Source organism: Oryzias melastigma, linkage group LG14, assembly GCF_002922805.2.
Source record: "Oryzias melastigma strain HK-1 linkage group LG14, ASM292280v2, whole genome shotgun sequence".
In the NCBI taxonomy this organism is placed as follows: Eukaryota; Metazoa; Chordata; class Actinopteri; order Beloniformes; family Adrianichthyidae; genus Oryzias; species Oryzias melastigma.
The window spans coordinates 8,781,241-8,802,904 of NC_050525.1; the positions used below are offsets into that span (position 1 = coordinate 8,781,241).

The following is a 21,664-nucleotide window of genomic DNA, read 5'->3' on the forward strand; positions in this document are numbered from 1 at the left end:
TATTTCTCACCAACTGTCTGATTACATTGATGCCAGTTTGTGACTCATTTAGTCTTTTTATTTGGTAAAAATGTGCTTTAGGAATACACTGGGTGAGGCAGGCAGTATGTGTGCCTCAAGGCAGAGGGCGCTGGTGAGCGTGGAGAATGTGACATCGCAGCTAAAGAATAATAAAGTTAGTGGTAGCAAGTCAAGTGCAGCCGTCAAGATATTTTTGAATATTGTTTAGCATCATTTTCTAAATGGAGGATGACATGTCTAAACTCAGGATTTTGTGGAGGCACGTTACTGGCAGTGACCTTTATTGAGATAGAAAGAGTTTTAAAACTGAAAAAAAGAAAGACTGGTGATGTTTAACCTAAATCTGAGTTGGTTTCAAGGCAGAATATGTTAAGTCCAGGTTATTCATTTGTTTCTACAGGAGTGACACAGACTTCATTTATAAGTAAAATAAGTCAATAATAAAAAGTTTGCGGATTTTTTTTCAATGCTACACTTTGTATACAGAAGAAAAACATTGAAATGAAATTTTAGACACTAAGTGTTTCCAGTCAAAGCTACTTTGTAGGATTCACATGTTTGTAAATCTGACAGAGGACATCAGTGCCTCACCAGTCGTGAACCTCACTGCACATCACTTGTTCAAATGGTTGCTCCGGTTACTAACTGGCGTTTAAGCTGCCCAATAATATAGAACATTCGGGCTATTAGACCAAAACTTTGTTTAAAGGTGTCTGTTATCACTTTTTAAAAGACACCCTTCAGCCAATCAGAATCAAGTTTTCACCCGACCAAGGTTTAAATGTACATTTTTTTCATTTTAATTTATTTTATTGTTTTTAGCCTTACTCTATGATTGAGTTCTAACACATTTTTCTTGTCTACTTGTTATTTTTTGTAAAGACTATACTTATCCTACATGTACATTTATCCTAAAAAAAATCCGATAACCAGGGAGCTAAAAAAATCCTTCCTTCTCTGTCCCTATTCCAATTAAATAAGCCATGCTCTTGCACAGATGCTGTTGTTCTACTAATAGTATTTACTTTTTTTGTTGCTTTACCATCCACCTTTAAAAAGAAACAAATGTTTGCATGTGCTTAAATCACTTGTATTTGACTTCTCCATTGGAGTGGAGTGCATGTTATAGAGCTAAATGAGCATTGTGTGTTGTGCTGAGTCGAGCTGAACCAGCTCACACATGGGACTTTGTATAATTGACATATTGACTTGGACTACAGTGCTCGACCATGTTTAGTGATCACACCAGATACATGTCAGATTCCACTGATCCATGCCCAGGCCCTTCTCATTACAAGGCTATTTTTTTGGGTGGAAGTTTTTTGACACAGACACGGTACACTGAACACAAAGATCACACAAGTCAAACAAACTGAGCTCTAGGGGTCAAAGCTTCCTAGTGTGAATACCATATGACTTGATAAACTGCTTCAAACCAAACTCTGATCATCTTTTAATCTATTTTCAAGTGTTCATAGTGTCAGTTTTTTTAAAAATATGATTATGCCTTTTTTGTGTCGTTTTTAGGGAATAGTGTTTCACAATGGTTGGGCTCACAATGATTTGAATACACATACACATCTTGAGGAAAATACTACAAGAACATGTTAAAAACAACAAAAACACAATTTTTCATCAAAGTGGGTTTTTAGGTTTTTGTTGTTTGACTGATTTAAAGTCCTGCAACACAAACAGAACCTTATACAACTGCTTAACAATGTGCTAAACTAAACCACACACAAAAAGAAAAACTACTATAGACAGACACTTTTTTAAAGAGTGATTAGCTTTTACTTTTGTTCAGTATTCCTCAGTACTCTTCAGCTTGAATTTCAGTTATTCATTTCTATTCACATGCTCTGATAAGACTTCGGGGCCAGTAAAACCCCCAACAATAGCTTCCACAGAGTTTGTATGAGGTCTGGAGTCTGTATTCACTTAAGCTGCCCCGCTTTTTCCTCCTTTGCTCATCTATAATTGAAAGCTGGTAAACTTACTTCGGGAAAACTCTGACGATAAGTCGACACACGACACTAAACACAGACTGCTGGGCTGCTCCGGTTCAGTGTCTATGCACCGTCTAGGTCAGATTTAGGTTGACTGCACTAAAACGTGGACAGAGCAAAAAGAGAACAACAGAGAAAGGAGTTTTTCCATAATTGTGTCTTTAGATATACCATAGACAAATTTAAGACACTCAAAACCCTACCATCAAATATGGGCTACTTTATTAATTTTTTATTAGTTGTACATCTAGCAAGCTCTTTATTTACTTCAAGCCTTGCTCATTCTCTCCAGCATAATGTGCATAAATCATATGCATGTACTCACACAAGTGGCCCATCAGAGGCAAATATTAGTTCAGCTAAACAGGCACCTAGATTGAATCCTCTAGATTAGCCGACAATATGCTATGTCTCCTGAGCCAAAGCAAAAGCACACAACTTAGACATGAATGCGTGGTTCTGTTTTTGTATGTGGTGCTGTCAGCAAACCCAAAGACCTTGATTATGATGAAGCTGATACACATAATAAATGAATACATTAAACCCATATTTCTCTACAATTCTGTGCAAGGTATCTCGAGTCAATGGAATAACAATGGAATGGAATAACATTTACTCTGTGGTCTCTATGACCTCTAACTTTAAAATATGTGAATAAAAACCCTAATCCTTTCTAAACTGTATTAACATTTCTTATCAATAAATACCAGAATAAAGGACGTTCTTTTACAGAAGTAGGCAGGAGCTTGTTTTTTTTACTTGTTTGATTAACATTAAAGTTTTAACCTGCATCGGAGTTGACTGTAATGCTATGTGCAGACTGGACACGTGGCACGTTCAAAAACATTATGAACGCAGGTTCTTGATGCTCTTTTAGGATGTGGTGTTCATACTGGGATGTCGCTAACTAATACTAGCACATACTCACAGTTAAAAGAGGCTTGGTGCAAAATCATGTTCCAGGCATCTGGCCAGGCACAAACTGCAATTATTAATTTCACCTTTATGGTTAATTTTCAACCAGTTGGCACATTCACGTTTTGAAAAGGACGCTAACCATACGGCATTACCAAATATGAGACCTTGATTGGTCAAAGTTCAACTGGTTTAACTTTTGTTATATGCACAATTTCAGCACGTTTTGGACTTAGGAGCCCAAAAACCAACTTGAAAAAGATTGTTGTAATGCGTGAACGTGAAAGTTTCGAACATAGAGGCCAGAATTACGCATATATGAACATTTACAAAGGCTTGTTTCTGGGCCCCGTGTAAAAGTAACATAAGAAGTGTGAAACTCCTGCATCCTGCAAATCCCTGCAGGCGTTCACTCATTGAACTGACTTGAGTTAATATGAAATATGTATCAATGTAGTTTTTGTGTGCCTGTCCCAAGTCTGGGTCAATGCAGGCGGTTGGGTTAAGAAGAGATTTGACCATGAAACTAAATTCAAACCACACATTAGGGGTGGGATTACATAAATGTGTTTTCTACCCACTCCCTTTCAAGCAAATAATTAGCAAACATAAGCATAAGAGGGGTAGGACTATATAAACCCTCTTCTTCAAACTAATTTTCAAGCAATTACTTGAGAAACTTTACAATGAAAGAATTCTGTGTCCTGTACTGTATGTATACATGCAAATATGTCCATTTATGAATGATGGCATATAGATATGGAGGTGTATCTTCTTGTATTTTTTATTTTTTCACAAGAATATTAATCGATTTGTTGATTAATAGTTACACCCTTAATATCTATGTATAAATATTGATGGGTATTTATTGTCTGCTTTTGTATTTTTTGTTTGGATTCCTTAAAATAAAACAAATTCAAATCTAAATGTGAGTCGTGTGATGATTTGTTGTTTAGACCCCTGAAGGGAGGGGAGGCTGAAAGGAAAAGCAAACCTTGTGCTCTGTACATTAATCAGTCCTTATGGTTAGAGATGTCAGCGTGAACACCGACACATGAGGCTGCACACTGTGTGCTCTTGTCTTTGTTGATCATAAGGATCATCTTTAAAATGTGGCATCAGTTACCTCTTATGGCCATCACATGGCACAACTTGGTACTAATGAAGAAAACATGCAATTTCTGTGTTCCTGGTAGAGATTAAAGGTAAAGTATAAATAAAGGTTAGATTTAGGTTGTCTTGAAGTTGCGTCATGGAATCAGGACTTCAAATGTTCTTCCTTGAAACCAACTCAGATTTAGGTTAAGCATCACCTGTCAGGAATGGGAGATGGAGGACCAAAACGCAGGAGACCAGGCTTGGTGACAGGAACTTAAAACATTATAAAAATTAACCAAAACATGACAAATACTCAAGTAGACCAAAATGGTGACAGAGCAAATGACCAGACAATGATGAACCGAAAACCAGACACGTAAATTGCACTGAGGTTGATTGACTAAATGAAGACAGCTGTGGATGATTAACCTGGATGTGTCCAGACTGACAGGGAAGACAAAAGCACCACAAACACCCAAGCATGGAATCATGACAGTACCCCTCCTCAAAAGGGCCGATCCCAGATGCCCAAAAGCCTAAGAGGAGGGGTAATGAAGGAACCAAACAAAAACAAGTCCAGAAAATGGGGAATCTTAACAATACTGAAACTGATGTGACTGAGGGACAGTTCAAAACAGAATATGACAAAAACGCATAACACAACTGACACAAACAATCCTCACATCAGCTGTTTGAGATCAGTGTTATCCTGTATAAAATCATTAAAACTAAAAACAATTTGAATTTAGTAGTTACATATACTTGTGTGTGCACTATAATATATTCAATAGCTTTCAATGGGATTAACATAAAGGTTGGATGCATGACAACAATGCTATGGCGTAAATTTATTTAGTTCTTTTCTATCTTGTGTTCAGGCCCAAAAGCACTTAATAGTCACGGTCTCATTCACATACATATTTACACACTGCCTTACACCGGTGCAAATCTGTAACCACCTGAAGCAATTTAGAGTCGAAGAATACTTCAACATGTAGGTGGACAAGGTGGGAACCGGACCTGCAATCCATCGATCAGACGTTGACCGCTCTACCTCTGCACCACACCCACCCTTGAGTTGTAAGGTGTACCAGAGATCTAGGAAGTCCCAATTTCTCACAAGTCCCTCTGAACAACCACTTGTTAATGGCCGATCATTTGTGGGACAATAACAGACCTGCACCTACAAATATGAAGCAGAAAGGGTTAAACCAGAAGGTCCTGCAGCCGGAGCGGGAGCACCCAGAGGACAGCATTTTCTCAACATAACCCGAAAACAGCCACCTTCTCACTTTGAAATGATTCATTTCACATTGCACCTTTCAGAACAGTCAGCAAGACATAATTAAATATCATACACATTAATGCAGCACATTAAATACTTTTTAAGAATTAGCAAATTAAATAAATAAAAACAATCAGGAACTGAAATTGAGTCAGGGGAAAAGACAACAAAAAACTGCCCAGACGTCTGAAAGGACTGGTGGGTTTAGTGGGTTATGTTGACTGGAAGACATCATCACCTTTAGCTTTGAGTCAAGTGCAAAATAAAGCCTTGAAGCACTGAGCTGATAATGCATCAGCAATGACAAATGCTAAGAAAACAAATATACATAAATGTATCACAGGGTTCAGACGTTCAGTGTGGTGCAAAAAACCAATAAACGAAATCAGAAATTTGATGAGAATCCAGTCCAAATGGTAAAGAACGGGCAATATCAGAGAAGTGGAGGATCTATTCAGGACTAAAACAGAGAATTTTGATTCAAGGTTTAAAAAAAAAAAAAACAGGAGAAGAAGGAACTACAATAATGAATCAATGATGATGTAAAGTAAAAAACAATTTCCAATTAGTAGAAAGTAACTTAAGATTTCCAAATATACTTGTTCTAGACAACGATCACATGGTTAAGGTGTGTCCAGGCAAAGAAAAGCTGCAGTAGAAAGGTTAATTTGAACATGGAAAGAAACAGGACAAAGTCATCTGAAAATTGAAGCCGCCGGCCTAGAAGCTTTTAGATAAAATGAGACTTGTTAGGGTCAGGGAACGACTCCTTTTTACTACCTAAAGCAAAAGGAGGCGCTGGAGGATTTGAACTGTAGGATACTCAAAAAGATCGATTTGAGAGGCAGCTTTTCTTTGTCACCCCCTCATTGCCTCAGTTGATCTATCACGATGGCAGGTTTGCAAGTATTAACAGGAGAAGAAAGGTCTAATAAAACCAGTATTCGTAGGGATTTACAGAAAGCAGTAAACTGTTTGGAAACCTCACATATCTTGTTGAAAGAATATGACAAAATGATGAAAAGTTGGGAAGAAGAGATTCAAAGTGTTTGTCAGAAATATTTGCAAATTAAAAGAGTTCACGACCAGCATATAAGGTTTGGAATCAAATGGGCAAAAGTGGTACTGTTTTTGTAAAAGGATGGCATGAAACATACACATTTCCTTTGAACATTTTGTCTTTTGTAATGTTTTCAATGATTTTACACCATTTAGTCATTTTGGATATTTGGTCATTTCAAAAAGAGCATTGATGCCACATGTTTCATTCCAAGCAAGGAGGATTAAATTAGTTCTTGTGGCTGAAGTGCGACTGAGTCACGTTTTTGTGATTTTTTTTTTAAATTATCTTTTATGTAAAAACATAAAATTAAGTTAGCCCTTTTAAAAATCCTTCCTTTAATAAAAATACAGTTGATGGTGTTTAAGGTCTTTGTACCCATAGATGAATTAATATTTGTTTCCTGGGTTAAATGTTTAAATCTAGTATCAAGATGAAAAGTATAATTGCTGTAATTTTTCAGGATTGTTGAATTTCCTTCCTTTCTTGTTTAGTACGTGAAGACATATATCAGGCTGTCATTTATGGGAAAATCTTTGGTCTTTAAATGATGATGTATTAAATCTCTCTTTTATTCTTGGTGATATGAATCTTTAATAAGTAGAGTGACAGGAACTTAAGTATTATGGTTAATACTCTTGTGTTCTTGAGCAACTGCAATGTCCTTCAGAGCAGAACAACTTCTAGAACTGATGAATTGGGGAGAAGAATGATTTTTTTAGGGACAGAAGCTCCAGGAATTATTGTCACCATCTGGTCTAAATACACTAGACTGTGTTCTGGCTCTGTGAAATATTACATTTTGAAATGATGTGCTGATTTTTAAAGATCTACATGTGTTTTCATAACATGGGATCTCAAATCACCATTTTATCCAAACTTATATACATCTTCCAAACAAGGACAAACATGGTTTAAGAGTGTTTGTGAATAAGCTAAGAGTGTAGTTATAAAGCTATGGTACAAAAAAGAGCTCATGCTGCATATTTAGTGGTTTCAGTAAAGCTGATGATGTTTGGGTCTCAGCACAGAAAGTCATTGACATGAATTCCTTCCATAATGATTGCAGCTCATGATTCTCCAATCAACAAACCAAATCCCCTTAAGTTCAGTCTCTCTCAAACTGAATCCTCCTCTGCTCTGAAATGCTGCAATGACCAAAATCGCTCACACTTGTATATTGAACCTTCTCACTCAAAGTTTTTTTTTTTTTTTTTTGAGGAGGACCCATAGTGACTTAGAGCTGGCTGTCCCTCCACCAGTGGAGGGATTCACATCATGCATGTGACGTGGAGGAGAAACATGGTGTGGTCTGAAACACATAAGATAACATTTAAATGACTTTTAAGAGTTCAAAAACCGATGCTCTGCATTTTCTGAGTGCTGGCAGCTGCACGCTAATGTAGATGGCCGACGACTAATCATGACGTCATCAAGCGGTAGTAACGACCGAATTTTAAGACACTATTTTCTCCATATTTCTTTGCTTGTTGGGATAAATGTAGGGATAGTGAGAAGCCGTAGGGGTAGAAAGGCAATTTGAATTTCACCTTTGAAAGGTTCTGATCAACACTTTAGTGTTAATACAGAAAAGCTTTGTCTAAAACCACTGCAGACATGCACAACATCTGATAAACAAATAGCTCATTTTGTGTCTACATTTCATCAGGACTAATTACCCACATTAAAGTAATTTCATGAGATAAAGTACAATAACTTGAAAAACACGTTTAGTGCTTGAAAATGTGGCTTCAAAAGACATTTCTAACCAAGATATGTTTCTAAATGAATCATTTTAAAACTTTCTTTTTTAGTTTCACAAAAGCATTGATGAGATTTTCTTCCATCAATAAAAGCAGAAAAGTCCATTAACTATCAGAATAGATAAATATAGTTCTGGTTTCATCAAGCTGGGAGAAAACGAAGAAACATTTGCAACTAGTATACAGATCCTTAATACCCACGATGGGAAGATAATTTTCTCAAAATGCCAATAACTAGGTTGACTTCAATTACACGGAAGGATGGAGCCTTAGAGAACTACACTTAGCAGCTTATTCAAAAAGTAACAAATGGGGAAATAAGGAATCAAAAAAAGGAAGATTTCCCATGAAAACCTTCAGTTTTGCAGACCAGAGACCACATGTAAACATGCAATTAAATAAGACAGCAGGAGGCAAAGGTGGAGATCCTCTCTAGAGTCCCTGAAGACACCTGAAACAAGCCTCCATTCAGCATCAAGAACGTAAAGAACATGTTTATTTTTGACCTAAAATAAAAATAAAAAAGACGTTTTGTTGCTGTTTAGAGGAAATCAAGGCATAAAAAAACTTTTATTTTAAAGTCTGACAGCTGCATGACAAGCATAAAAAACATTAAAAACATGACGGGAGTAATGCTTATGGGTTATACTGTAATTATCTTGTAAAGTGGAAGTCTATTCACACATTTTTGGCTATATACATAAAGGCAAAAATGGTTTAAAACCTTAAGGAGCAGCTTCAAAAACCGTAGTCCTCCAAGTGCTTATCCATTTAGTAATGGCCTACAGCCTGTATAGACTGGTGGTGCACAACTCCACGTATAACCTGCAGGTCAGCAGGGTTTATCTTTAGCTCGAGTCCGTTTAATTAAAAAAGAAAAAGACTGAAAAAAGGGCAAAGCAAACAGCCGAACCTGAGGGTGATAACTCCTCATTTCATCATTCACTTTATGTCTTTGTGTCACTATTTTCCCCCACTCTCATAAAAATACAGGCCAGCATACACTAAGGACCGCCAATGCATTCACTTTGTCTGCATCAGTGACTTATAAGCATACATCTATGTCACATTTCCAGCAGTTTATAATGGACATAATGGAGCCAGATGATATAGGACATTATATTAAAAGAGGTTCTCCCTGTGTGGGGGCCAGGAAGAAGCAATCATTATTGTATATTCCTGTCAAGGAAGGCTGGAGCCTCTTCCTTGCAGCAACAAGTGAAACCATTGAGTTTGTCTTCTGTTCCTCTGCTATTATGTTTTATTTTTCATATTGTTTTTTATTTTGTGGGCGCCTTCAGGCTAAATAAATAAAGACAGAGCCAGTAGACAAGACTGCATGACTGAAACTATGTTTCCAGGTCATTTTATAGTATCATTTTGAGATATTTACTACAATTCTTAAGATAAAACAAGTAACAGGAGATCAAAAATGTTATCATTGACTGAAACCCATTGAAAAGTAATTGATTAAAAATTAAAAGAAAAAGTCAATCAAATGCAACAATAAAGATCAGAAACTGCAATATTAATAGGTGACAGTCTTCAGCAAATGTCAGGCTTGTTTGTTTCACTGATTTGTTAGGTGTGTAATGATTATTCAACTTAATTGATAAATCGATTTATATTCATTTGATCCAACCAGATCAATCTGTCTGAGATAAGCTGTTAAAAAAGATTTTAAATATATATATCAGTATATCAGTCTCTATGGTATTTGTGTGAAATCAATTTATCGGTATTGGACTGATATAAAAAATCTACTGATGTACACTATATTAGCAAAAGTATTGTCTCAACCATCCAAATGGTCAGAATCAGAAGGCCTTATCAATTGGCCTTGTGTATAACATCAAGCACACAGGCATGCAGACTGTTCTGCTCTCAGGAGCTCAGTGAATTCCAGTGTGGAACTGTCATAGGATGCCTCCTGTGCAATAAATCCAGCCATGAAATTTCCTCGTTCCTAAAATATTCCATTGTCAATTGTCTTTTTTTTGTCTGCTCCCGATTCACAGCAATTTGAATTAGGAAAGACTCAAAAATGCTATTTTAATCTTAATTTTCTATATATATGTCCTCCATCATGAAAAAAAAAAATGCGACAAGAACATGTTAAAAACACCAAATACACAATTTTGAGTGGGTCTTTAAAAATAAATAAATGTAGGCTTTTGCAGAGAAGCTTATTATTTATCAGCTAAAATCATTTCATAAAAGATGTTAAATAAAATGGTCTGATCCATACTCCTCTTACAGATAGGAGTGTGTATCTTTCCCTTGTCGATACGCATCTCAATACATGGTTCACAAATCGATACATAAAGGATTCAACTAACTTTTTGGTGATACGACACAGTCAGATTCTTCAATCAAAAACGCTTAAGTCTAGATAATTCTTATTCATGTGGCATTTTGCCAGAAATCGATTATTTACTTCTTGATTGATTTTATACCTTTTAACCAACATAATCTTGATTATATTGTGGTTTTCAAACGATACTGAAGATGTAGATGAATTTTCGATACGTATCTATTTTTTACATCCCTAACCAATCCTGCTGTTACTCCCACTGCCTGATCGATTTTTCGAAACGTATCTAATATCTTTTACACCCATACTAATAGGTTTTTAAGACACTTTACTGCTCTATTGATCATTCTGCTTTTGTTGTTTCTGTTGGAGATGTTTTCTCAGAAATCACAGACAAGCTGTTAAAGCACAAACACAAAAGCAGATTTATTTATGTGTTTTTTTGTTTTGTTTTTTGGATTAAATTATGCAGGAGCTCACATTAACAGGGTTGATAGTGGCGGGAGGTTTCCGTTCCAGGCGGCAAACACGCTGGCAGTGTGGATGTTGAGTATTGTGACACCCCCAGGACGCAGTGACACACACTATTTACTGCAGCACATAACAAGTTCAACGAAAAGACAGTTGGAGCTCCTTTCCTCTTTGCACAAACCCCTCCGAGCGAGCACACACAACCTTTAGCCAAAACATCTGGTTGCCACGGCAACAGATGTGCTACGGCGGCTTGTACATTCAGTGTGACAAAAGCACAACAAAACATCCCAGTTTTGAACATCAAGTCCAATAAAACTTGAGGAGATTGTTTTTTTCCACTTTATTGATAGAATAAGGTGTTTTTAGGAAGTCATTCCAAAATGTTTTACAGTTTGTTTCCGTGCTCTATCTGAAACTCACTTTTTCCTTCTGCGCTTTGATCCAGGAAAATGACACCCACTGTCGAAGCCAATAACCTTCGAGCAATGCCTCTCAGCTTATCTGGATCAAAAACGGGCCCCTCGCTGCCTTTGCCTTACCGACTAAAATAGCCTACAGTTCTCTGCCAGCCTCTGCCGTAAGTCCAATAACGGTAGTTCCTTTCTACTGCCAGAAAATCTAATTAATGCATGACTGGAGCAATTCGTCATTCGACAAACAAGCTTTTACAGTTTTAAACCCAGCATTTATCTTCAACACCACTTTGGGTCCCGAATGGCTGACATTTTCCAAGTGTCTCGTGACCCGCAGACATTCTGTCCCTCCTGTAAAAATGAAGGCTTTAGGCTTCTGGAAGTTTGTGACATTTGAGAGATTTTGGCCGTCAATCAAAAAGGTCAGCAAAACTCTCAAGGAAATATAGTGTACGCTTAAGAACCACTTCAATAAAAAATGTGTTTGGGGTGTTTTTTAACATGTTCTTGTGGCCTTTTTCTGATGATGGTGGAAAAATTAAGCTTAAAACTGTATTTCTCAGGATTTCTTTATTCATATCGTTTTGAATTTGTGGCATATGAATAAATGCTATTTACAAAAGAAGCTTATTTGTGACGTAAAAAATGGATGAGCCCCAAGCTCCCGGCTCCTCTCGATCCTTGTGGACAAATAGATCCGTGTACGTCTTTGTTTTTTCTCGTCTGAGCTTGAATCTGACTCAAAACTCCTATAGTGCTGCCCCAATAATGTTAAGTTGTGAGGGGCTGTAAGCAAGCAGGAGAAAGTGTAAATAAAGAAATGTTAGATAGGGTGGAAAGGCTTACTCCGTGCCAACAACTCAGAGGCTGATTACTAATAAACTACTGCTTCTCTGCAGAAACTTATGGGAAACAGCATAATTTTAATTAAAAGACCACTGGGAACGATTTTACAACAGATCCAAAGATGATCGAAGTGGGACTTTAAGGAGAAAATGAGCAAGGTGGCTTTGCCTTTTCAGCAACATCCTATTATACATTGATTTAACTTGTACTGTGGAAAAGATTTTAAAAATCAATTTCTACAGAGTTTTAACTACAGCATAAAGGTGCTGACTCCTTTTCAGGCTCTGAAGCTTAATACATTTAACAGTAGCTGCAGTAAATTCTCTGATCGCCATGCCTCCATCGCTTTCTTCTGAGAGAGCACGGCCCAAATGTGGCAACAACGGCTCCTAACCATGTTAGAGGATGAGTGCTCATGAATTCACTTAGAGGCAAGTGCTCCAAATCTGGTACAGTGATGCAGAAATTTGCATTTCTTTTACCCTTTGTTGAGAAGAAGGACATCTTACAACCATGAAGAGTAAAACTCAACTTTGAAGACATCCGATGATCAAACAAGAAAGAAGGAGCACATTTTCAGTCACAGGATTGAGAAAACTGATTTTCTGCTTAATTTTCTCTAAAATGTTGAAGGTTGTATCAACAGTCCCGTCCACAACTCAGAGGCAGGTGTCTGATAAACTCCTGCTGCTCTGCAGAAACTATGTCCTAAAAAGGACACGTTTGTTTTTTTATTGTTATTATTTGGACAAAAATTGTCAAAATCCTCATTGAAAGACCACTGAGAAGTCTTTTTTACACTATATGAAAAGATGATCAGAGTGGGACTTTAATGCGTGGAATTCAAACATTTCTGAAACCACATCATCAAAGAAAGGTCATTAAAAATCACAGTAAATGTATAAATGTTCACTTCTTTCAAATCAAACTACAGCCAATGATTACTTTCATCTTCACAGCCATTGCATTAATATCTTCAGATGCATTTGTTATTATTAAGCATCTGTATCAAGGCTGAAGCAGAAACAGATCGTTCATCTTGCAACGTTAAAAATAAAGATTTCTTAAAATGAACTTGAACCTACAGTTTGCTTTCATTTTTCTGTCGTTCTGATTTATTTTAGTGTAATCTGAAACTCATTTCAGAGTGTAGGTGGGCATCTCGGCATGATAAACAAGAGTCTTTGAACTTCTAACATGTAAACATGTTGTACTGCTGCAATTTGTCTTGTTTTTTTTTAATGGCAATCTCATATTTTAGCAATGCTTTGTGTGAAAAAAGCTGGAAATGAGTGCTACTCCGTCTTTCCTAAGCGTTTGTAGCTGACAAACGTGTGCTGGTCTCAAGTCCATTAAATGCAGAGTTTGTGAGGAAAGGCTTTCTAAGGAATGTTTCATCCAAATTAAAAATCCAAAAAAATATTAACTCAGTCAGAAAACTATTTCTTCCACGTCTCCATCATTTGGGTCATTCATGAAAAAATGGCATACTCCCACTTGTTTTCTCCAGAATACGACCATTTTTGGACTAAAATGACCAGATGAAGGCATTGACGCTACAATCTCTTAAAGACCGTACGAGCTTAGCAGGGATAAGATGGGAATATTGGCGCCCAAGTAAACATAGGTAATGACTGTTAAGCTTTGGAATTAAACCATCGATCTACCTGGCAGACAGACGCTCAACCGACTGTGCTCCAGCCACTCCCCCAAATCAGAAGAATGTGTCATTTAACAAGGTTTTATCAACAGATACTTCCTTTCAACCTCAATGACAAATCACTGTGCATCCAGAAACCGTGGCTGTGCATAATGAGGGAAGCAGGTTTATCCGTCTTCATGTGTGGATGAACCCAGAGCGGTCTTTCTCATCGGCTTTGTTTGTGTCACCCCTGTAAATCCCCCTCAGTATTTTTGTTTATGGTTGAAGCCTCTAAATAAGAAATAAGAGACGATGCTCACATCTGATCATCACCATCAGATGGTTGTTTTATGTCCTGGACAAATGTCAGCTCGACCAGCACAGTGAATATGAAGACCTCCAAGGCCAGCAGATCTGCAGGGGGATGTTTTCATGAGCCTGAAGCAGGGGGTGGAGCTCTGGAAAACGCCATTATTTACCATATGGAGACATCTTCAAAACATTAATTTATGTCTTGACTATTTTCACAAATAGGGGGAGAAAACTGCATAAAACAACAGCTAAAACAGGTCTTCCCCAAGCCACAATGGGAGCCATTATTCTTATTTATTTTGCCGTCACTTGAGATCCCTCGTCTTCCTGCATCGTGCATCCCCACGCCTTCAGGAATAATGATGCAAACGCAAAGCGCAGCAAAGATCTTCCTCTGTTTCTGCTACATATTTGATTTGACTGCTTGTGCATGCGGAACAGCAAAGAGCAGCAATTAAAAACAGATCCTCTAATCACCACACTTCAGATGTCTGACTCATAAAAGCAGAGCATCTTTGGCTCTCCGATAAGATATCAGCCTCTCCTTCCAGAACCCGCTCTCCCACACACTTCTCACTGCTGGACAATGGGTCTGAATTTGCTTCCATTTCACCACGCGGACATTTACTGTGAAACGAAACAAGGGGAGGTGGGGGGTGGAAGGGAAAAATTGGCTCCATATGTCTCAACAGATGAAGGGACCGACTGAGAAAAGTCATTTACTTGTGGTCACACTCATGAGGCCAGAGAGGCTCGCACCATGTGGACAGAGATCTGACTGTGGAGAGCTCCATACGGCTGAGCCTAACACGACAGTCAGAGATGTCGTGAAAACAACATGCAATGAGGGGAGGAGGAAGGGGTGGAATGGGCATTTGGAGACCACAGCAGAGAGGAAACTATTCTTCAGCTTTTAACCAAGAAGCCTGCTAATTAAACAAAAATATTTGGACAAGAATTATTTAGAAAATCGATGCTATTTTTCTCACTCTAGGACTACAAAACGCACCTCCAATGGTCTATTTTGAACTCATGTCATATCTAAAGCCATGAAATAAAGCTGAACTTGTCAGGCGATTCGCCCATCAGGGCGCCAAAATTCAATATGAAGTCAATATACAGATGCTATTTGAGGTCCTGTGACAGGATTTGAAAGTTGGGTACGACAGATCAGTCTGGCAGAAGCACATTTTGGGGATTGCGGCACGTCGAGGGTTAAAAAATCTGGACCAATCCGAGACTCATCTTCACCAACACCCTGAACATGTTGGTGAAGCTTTGGCGCAATTTCAATAAGGAAGATCTACTTCACTTCTGGGTAAGTTTGGTTCTTCCATCACTCACTCTACTTGCCTCTCATCAATTAAATCTTCACTCTAATAACCAATAGCTAAAGTCCCCACCTTCTATTTCTCACTCAAGCACAATCATATTTCTGCTTTTAAAACCTTTATCTCTCAACATTCTAAACCAGGGGTGTCTAAATCCAGTCCTGGAAGGTCGGCCTCATGCTGGTTTTCCAGAAACCCTGCCTTATCTGCTGTTGATTGCCTGAATCGAGTGTGTTTAGCCAAAACAGGAAAGACATTGGCCCTCAAGGCCTGGATTTGTGCACCTCTGTTTTTGTGCTGGCCCTCCTCCACCCCATTCTCCACCAGGACCAACATTATGTTATGGATTGGCGCTTAACCACCACCAACGTCTAGGCCATGGGTGGGTAAACTACTGGCCGGGGGCCATAAGCAGCCCTTGAAACTATGTAATCTGGCCCTCCAAACTAGAATAGATTATAGTGATAATCCTAATTAATGTTTTATTTCGCCTGTAATTCTGGTGTGTCCCCATAGATGATGCACTATAGATTCATTGACCAATGTTCATGTAGTGTTGGAACATTTCTTGTTTTTCAGACGTTCATGTATGTTGGGCAGCCATTTTATTGGTAATCCAAACACCACATGAACACAGTATCTCTCCAAGTTTGCATTTATCCTTTACAAACATCAACCCACTGGTGCAGTTGTCACTAAAATAAGAACAAAAGCCACAATTTTGACTCTCCAAAAGTTCCAACAGAACTCCAAAACATTCTGTTTAAAGAAATACATGCATTTATTTTCAAGCAAGATTAAAGTATGTTTTCCTTGTTATTTCTTCCTCTTATGAGGTGGATTATTAAAATGTGCCACGCATCTGCTCCTCGTCAGGTCCTTCTGTCAAATTTTAGAACCCTTTGTGACCCATGAGTCAAAGGGTTTGCCTACCCCTGGTCTAGACTATGAGGTTTATTCATCTAAAGGACGAGTTTATCCCACCAAAATAAAAACATAATTAGCCCAGTGCTCAACCACTAAAAGACTCTGGACTATTTTTTTCACATTTTGTATCACAAATACATTTTTATTATTCACATTCATAAGATCTTTCCTGATTGAAATGATGTGCTAATCAGTGAATCTGATCGCTCTACTCCTAACTTTTGTAACATTTTTCCCCTTGTCCATCGAGACGACATTAAAAAAGGCGTCTTGTTTTCCATCCATCCATCCATCTTCTTCCGCTCATACGGGACCAGGTTGCAGGGGCAGCAGTCTAAGCAAGATGCCCAGACTTCCCTCCCCTGTGTCACTTCCTTCAGCTCCTCTGGAGGGACCGCAGGCGTTCCCAGCCCAGCTGAGAGACGTAGTTTCTCCAGGGTGTCCAGGGTCTTCCCCGGGGCCTCCACCCATTGGGACATGCCTGGAACACCTCTCCAGGGAGGTGTCCAGGAGGCATCCCGGCCAGATGCCCGATCCACCTCAACTGTCAATGTGGACGAGAAGAGGCTCTACTCCGAGCTCTCTCCGGGTGACCGAGCTTCTCACCCTATCTCTAAGTGAGCACCCAGACACCCTCTGGAGGAAGTTCATTTCAGCCGCTTGTAGTCGGGATCTTGTTCTTTTGGACATGACCCAGAACTCATGATCATAAGTGAGTATTGTAACAAAGATCGACTGGTAAATTGAGAGCTTTGCTTTCTGGCTCAGCTCTATTTTCACCACAGCGGTGCATCGACCATATAACGGCGGACGCCGCTCCAATCCGCCTGTCGATCTCACGCTCCGATCTTCTTTCACTCATGAACAAGACCCCAAGATATTTAAACTCCTCCACCTGAAGCAGGAGCACTCCACCCACCCAGAGAGGACAAACTACCTCCAATTTTATTCTTATTTTTTCAGACGATGCTCCTATGTGAGGATGAGGCTAAAATCTTTAGGTGGTAGTTGTTCCCACATGAGTCAGGTAAACCAAGCTTCTAAACACATTTTTGAACAAGCGCCAAGAAGCAAATTTGATGCACATTGAAAAAAATGCAACATAAATTTGCTGTGCAAATCAGTGTGAACACAGCATTGGGTGCATTAAGGAAAACAAAAGTCAGTCAGACATTATGAACTCCATTCACAGTTACTCTAGAACTTGTTTGTAACACGCAACACATTAGCCACGTTAGTCATCTTAGCATATTAACAATACCTGTAACTCCCAAACTTGTTTACATGTAAAAAACAAACAAACTGATACCTACAAAACAAACGTTACTGTGACTATGCTAACTCCCAACCTTGTTAGTAACAAAAAAAGCACAATTTGACACAGGTACATCTTAGCCACATTGGCTTATTTACAAGACCCGTAACTTTCAACCTTGCTAGTAAAATAAAACTATAGTGCGACACTGCTACACATTAGCAGTGTTGGCATAATTCACAATAACATCCAACCTTGTATGCACCTCCTAAAACAAAGCAAACTGACATTTTGACAGAGCACACTCTACCTCTCAAATTATAAGAGGAATTGTAGCTTTCTTGAAAAGAATGAGGGCTTTTAAGCGTGCCCCATCGTGTGGAAATCCACTAATAACATGATAAAGGCAGAGTAATAACTAGCTTCAGGTTTGTGGTTTAAAAGTCTGTGCAAAGGTTACGGCATATGGCCGCCTTGCACAGTCACAAAGGGGTCAATTTTGTAGGAAACCCCTTCCTTTATTTTTTATTTGTAGTATTTTATGGGTTAAACTTTCATTAATTTAAATAATTTACTTCTTAACTTTGCTGCTTCTATTTTTATTTCAGCCTTGATTTTTTTTTAAGTGTGATCAGACAGTTATAATTGACACAGACTGTACTTTTCTTCTGTACTGTAAAATGCATAACACTATGGAAATAGAACTTCTGTTAATGTCAAATTACAAATTGTTTTTTATTCTTTCAGCTTGCTTGTGGTGAATTTTGTTGGATTTTTTTAAGCGCTGTGGTCAACTGAAGTTCTTCTGTAATGTCCCACAATAATTGGCACTTAACTGAACAAAATCTTAAAAAAAAAACGGTTTTAAACTATATATAACTAGAATCAAAACGATCGCTTCACAGTTGGTAATGAGTGCATAACTTAACATGTTTTCCAAAAGAGGCTTTAAAGATATTCATATCTGCTGCTGAGCTTTGCATTTAACATCTAAGTCTTTAGGGGATGCTGGAAAGGACCTTCAGTGGTGGAGTTTGCATGTCCGCCTCATGCATGGGGAGGACGTGCATTTCTTCAGCTTAAACACAGATACGTGTAGGGTTGATGGCTAACTGTAAATGAACTGTTTTAGGGAGTGTTTGCAAGGCTGTTTGCCTCCATTTGATGGATTTGTGACCCGCTCCAGCTGTGCCACGCCCCCCTGCCTGATTACTCCTGGGAGAGAACCCAGCCCCCTTGTGACCCTGGCCAGGATGAAGGGGAAAGACAAGATGGATGGATGGGCCACTGAGAGTGACTTTTTGAATCCACTTTCTTCATCAGGAGAGGAAACGCAGACCCCACAATCCTCTTTACTGTGGCAGTTTGAAATATTCAGAACCAGACGTTACTCTAGATTTTGGCCTGAAAGGGAGCCAATTGCCACAGTGTGTACTCAAGTGTAAGGGTCTGCATGCTCCTGCAAGATGGTGGGACCTAAATTATTGAAGCAAGATGGTTTGATGTTTCAGAAACATCATTTCAGGTAGTTCAGTGTGTGTCAAGGGATTGCTCTATATGACATGCATAGTAACAGCAGAGGATCAGAAGGATAGAAGGATGCTTTCAAAGTTAGTTGAAGCACACTGGAGTCTCCTTACTAATTGTCTCCTTGTTAATGTTTGAAGGACATGCATCCTAAATGATGAAGAAAAGTACATTTTGGATGAGGAACAATGTAGAAAGATCTTTGACGGATAATAGCATCAGCTCAACCAAACAATCTGGTAGGTACCAACTGTATATGAGAACTGGACTGAGTGACCCCTCTCCCTTGTTTTCCAAACAGGAAGTAGCCACTGGCTCCAAGAAGCCAAAATCCCATTGACTTCTATAGAGAAATAAACAGCTCCTGCGCAGTCAATCTATTTGTCAAAATAGCCATTCTTGCTCTGCTAACTTTTTTAACATGTTCTTGCTAATTTCTTTCTAGATTTTTTTTCTGTAGTACACGATATTCAAGTTATTAATTGACCAATCAGATTTCTCAATGAAAGCATTGCCCGCTGGCCTCCATATTGAGTATTTAACAGATCCGCCTGAGCCCGCTTTCAATTGGTAGGGGTGTGACCTTCCAAACAGCTCTCTCCTGATTGGCAAGAGTGGTTGCCATAGAGACGTTGACTCAGCCTGACATGGACTAATCGCTGCTTACTGATAACTGGCTCCAACATGGAGGCATCTGTAACGTGATATATTTTAACTGAATTGACTTAATTTCATTGGATATCGAAGAAAGCCATTTCATATGGATGACATCACACTTACTCAGTCCAGTTATCTTATACAGTCATTGGTACAAACAACTGAATAATCCACTAGATTTAAGTAATGGTGCAAAGTCTTAAAATAAGAACTTAGACAAAACTATTCAAACTCTTACTCAATACTTAAGTAGCTTTTCAACAGCTAGTTTTTGCTAAAGTATATGTTTGAATGAATTATTATGCATGAAAGTTAATAATTTTGATGAAATACTTTTTTCAAACTTGGGTAGAATTTTTAGATTCCCAGCCACTTATTGTTTAATAACAGAGAAAATGTTTATAAGACAAAGAAAGATGCCTTTTGCAGTAAAGTGGGTAGTGTAAAGTTACTCATTTGTACTTAAGGAACTGTGTTTAAAACAGAACACCAAGAGAAGTATTGCATACTTTTTACTTTAACTTTGTGACAAAAAAGAAACACATGTTGTTACTTTATTTTTTAGTATTTTTATTGGTCTAATTGTACCTCTTTCGAACTATGAATGAACAATAACATTGGAATTAGCAGATAACTACATAAAAAAGGTAATTATTTGTTAGAATGTGGCAAATATAATATACATAAAAGGAAAAACAAAATAGAGGTGGGATTATGTAAGATGTCTCTTTCTGCTCCCTTTCAAGCAAGAAAAAAAAATCAAACTCCACTTGACTTTAATTGATAATCAATACATTTAATGATTCTAATGTGATTTGTGGGTGCATATCTGCAAAAAAGTCTAATATTATTAGGAGTTATTACAAGAAAATGGCGTCATTTTCCTAATATCTTTGTTCATTTTTCTTTAGTTTCTAATCAATGTTAGACTTGATGTCTGAAATGGGTTTAATATATCTGTATTGTCTTTTTATTCAATTGTATAATAATGCTTGAAATAAACCAATAAATCAGATTTTGTCGATAAAATTTTCTTGATTATAAGCGCGTTGGGTTAACACATCTGGAGAAAACGTTCACATTCTGGTATATCAAGAAATTTGAAATGACAAATTTGCTGTTTATAAGTTAGTTAAGCAGAAGTAACACTACGTAAAATAACATTTCTAAAATAATAAACTTTAAAAATGTGACACATTGGAGTTCCATATCCAATAAAGGAAAACAAAAGTATGCTTCTAATATATTTCATATCCCTACAGTTGAAAACATGCTTTTAAAAACTATGGTTTTGTATGTTATGACTGTATTGTAGTTCAAGAGTTACTTTACTTTTTCAGTATATTTATCCATGATTACTTTTTCTGTTATTATGAAGTGACTATTCTTACTTGTGTACATTTTTAGATGGTTTTCTGCCTGTGGTCTAAAGACTGCAGAACAGAGTGAAAGAAACATGCTCTTAAGAGCTGATTAGCGTCTTCTTAGTACCTGTTTGAAGGACACGCGTCAAAAAACGATGCAGGGGGTTGTTTTCTATGTGGAAAAGTCTAGAAATGTTATTTTTATTACCTGAAAATGAAGCGAGCAGCACAGTTCGGGACCAAATGCACACAGGGCATCGCTTGAACGGGGGTTTAATCCAAGGTTAAGTTAGCCTCAGATCAACAGTCTTGTCACAGGTTGCGGCAGGGAGCCCGCGCGCTCAAAAGCACGAGCCCGGAGTTTTGACACAGGTGCACCTCGTTAGGCTTTTCTCGAAAAGCGTCACGCGCCTTAATTAGCCATTAACAGAAAAGTAACAAATTGAGCGCGTGC

The 21,664-nt window shown here is 38.1% G+C and overlaps 1 protein-coding gene across 1 annotated transcript in view; it reads right to left on the reverse strand.

The window, feature by feature from the left end:
* Positions 1–21,664, reverse strand: part of gabra3 (gamma-aminobutyric acid type A receptor subunit alpha3) — a gene marked incomplete in the record, with an annotated part of 167,556 nt that overhangs the window by 144,571 nt on the left and 1,321 nt on the right.